Source organism: Primulina eburnea, chromosome 2, assembly GCF_022965805.1.
Source record: "Primulina eburnea isolate SZY01 chromosome 2, ASM2296580v1, whole genome shotgun sequence".
Classification (NCBI taxonomy): Eukaryota; Viridiplantae; Streptophyta; class Magnoliopsida; order Lamiales; family Gesneriaceae; genus Primulina; species Primulina eburnea.
In genome coordinates this window covers 35589661-35592694 of record NC_133102.1, presented here as the reverse complement: position 1 = coordinate 35592694, position 3034 = coordinate 35589661, and positions in this window count along the sequence as shown.

Sequence of the window (3034 nt, the reverse complement as noted above, 5' to 3'; positions counted from 1 at the left end):
CTACGACCACTAAGGTGTATTTCATTCCCCCTAAGCTCATGATTGGTATTGGACCAAAGAGATCCATGTGCAATAATTCTAAGCATCGGGATGAAGATTTACAACCTTTGTTTTTGAAAGAGGATCGAACTTGTTTTCCATACTGATATACTGAACAAAGTTTTTCTTTTGAAAAATTTATTTTGGGCAAACCAGTTACAAGTTCATGCTTACTCAGATAGGCAATAGATTTAAAATTTAAATGATTTAACCGTTTATGCCACAACCAGTTTTGAGATGATTTAGACGCAATAAAGCATACTGGTGTATAAGGTTGATCATTCCAACTAACTTTGTAAGTGTTTCCACACCTTTTGCCAGTTAGAATAATCTCTTCAGTTGTGTTTTTGACTGAACAAAAGTGTTTGTCAAACTGAACTGAGAATCCATTATCGCATAACTGACTAATGCTTATCAGATTATACTTAAGATTCTCGACTAATAAAATATCATTAATGGTGAAGTTACCATGGATAAGCTTACCCTTACCCACAGTTTTACCTTTGGAATTATCCTCAAAACTGATGTTTGGACCATTGTATTTGACCAGTTGTGACAATAAGTTTGAATCTCCTGTCATGTGTCGTGAACATCCACTGTCCAGATACCATATTGATCCAATACTTGTTCCTGTTGCCTGCATTTAAACACAAAATAAGATTCTGGTACCCTTTTCTATTTGGGTCCATAGTTGATTAGTCCTTTTGGAATCCAGACTTGAATCAGTTTAACTGACTGTCCTGTTGCTGTATTCCATATAGTCCTTCCCTGTCTGTGTGTGCTTGGTGTATAGTGTGTGGATGATGTGACATGTGTTTTGTTCTTTTTCAACTGATTGTTCAGCCGATATCTTTTCTGAACTGGCTTACTATTGTAGTAGTTTGAGTAGCCATATGAATATTTCCTGCTGAGAGTTTTCGGTTGCTGATTCCATGAGTCAGTCTTACCCTTTGGAGTATATCCAATTCCACATCTCATGCCTTTATTCATATTCTGAGATGGCTGTTCAGTCGGTTTGCTCGACTCTTCTTGATTTTGTACCATAACTGATTTTACAAAGTGAATATATTTCCCTTTGTTCATATTCAGTTTTGGTTGAGTATCTTGGGAAGACAAATCATCTTTACCACAGAATCCTAAACCAGTTTTATCATCAACTGATTTCTGAGAGTTCTGTATATTAGTTAAAGTTTTAGATGATTTGTTCCAAACTTGAATGAGCTCATTGAGCTTTGTATTTTCAAGCGACAATTTTTGAATCATTGATTGATTCCTGCTTCTTTCATCAGTGAGTTTAGCAATCTCCCTTTTCAGACTCGACATTTCAACTGATTCATCAGTTTTTGTTTTATTGTCTTTGGGATCATTTTGCTTTGCTCTGAATTTTTCAAATGATAAAGCAAGCTTTTGATACTCATTGACCATGTCATGAAGAGTTGAGATGAGTTCTTCTCGTGTAAAATCAATAGAGCTAAAATCAAATACCTGCTCGCAGCTTGATTGATCTTCTAGGTTATCTGCCATTAGACATGTTACTTCTTCCTCATCCTCACTTGAACTGCAAGAGCTTTCTGGATCTGACTCTTCGCTGTCAGTTTCTGCCCATTTGGCTTTGCTGTCTTCAGCTAGAAGTACTTCATGTCTCTTCTTGTAAGGCTTCTTTTCGTCTTTAGACCTTCTTTTGTGTTCATACATCTTTTTCTTTCTTTCAGTTGAGATTTGATTGTCCTTTTTAGGCTTTGGACAGTTGGCAATAAAGTGACCGGATTTGCCACAGTTGAAACATACATTAGTCTCTTCTCTGGAGTTGTTTCTTTGGTAGTTTTTCTGAAAATTTCCTTGATTTTTCCTCATGAATCTTCCAAATTTCTTAATGAATAGAGACATGGCATCATTGCTCAGCTGATCAGCAGTTTTCTCAACTGAACCAGTTGATTCATTTCTAACAGCAGTCAAGGCAGTAGTTGCTGCTGGAGTAGATGGTTCTCCTTCTCGAGTTTGAAGTTCAAACTCATATGCTTTTAGATCTGCAAATAAATCATGAAGTTCAACTTTGTTAAGATCTTTGGATTCCCTCATTGCCATAGTTTTGACATCCCATTCTTTGGGAAGTCCTCTGATTACTTTCAACGCTACTTCTTTATTTGTATACACTTTTCCAAGTGTATTTAGTTCGTTGATGATACAGCTTGTTCTTTCATCATACTCATCCATTGTTTCTCCCATCTTCATTCTGATGTTGTCGAACTTCTGCATAGCAACTGAAAGTTTGTTTTCTTTTGTTTGATCATTTCCTTCGCAAAGTTGAATTAACTTCTCCCAAATTTCTTTGGCGGTTTTGCACATTTTGATCTTACTGAACGTTACTTTGTCCAGTGTCTTATACAATATGTCTTTTGCAACGTTGTCTAGATTTGCCTTTCTTTTGTCCTCTGTAGTCCACTCATCTCGAGGCTTTTCAATTCGGTGAGGTGCCCCTTCAGTAATAGCAACAGCTGTGTTTGCTTTCAAAATTTTCATGGGTCCGTCAGTTATGACGTACCACATGTCATCATCTTGTGCAGCTAGATGAGCCTGCATTCTGATTTTCCAATCATCAAAATCTTCCTGGAGAACATTGGAATCTTATTGAATGAAGACATAGTGATTAGATTGAAGATAGATAATCTTTGACAGGATATGCCTCGCTCTGATACCACTTGTTAGGATCGGTTATTGACTAAGGAGTGTTTAGAAGGGGGGGGGGGGGGGGGGGGGGGGGTTGAATAAAAACTTCTAGTAATTTAAATGTTTTTCGAAAAAGGTAGTTCAGTTTTGTTACAAACTGAACTGAGTATCCCGTCTGTCAATTATCAATCAGTTAAACTGAATAAGCAGTTGCGGAAAATAAACTGATTGAAAGATAGAATATCTAACTGGAAGTAAAAAGCTGAAGTAAAGACAACAAAATATGTTTCTGGATGTTCGGAGAATTGAATAACTCCTACGTCACCCC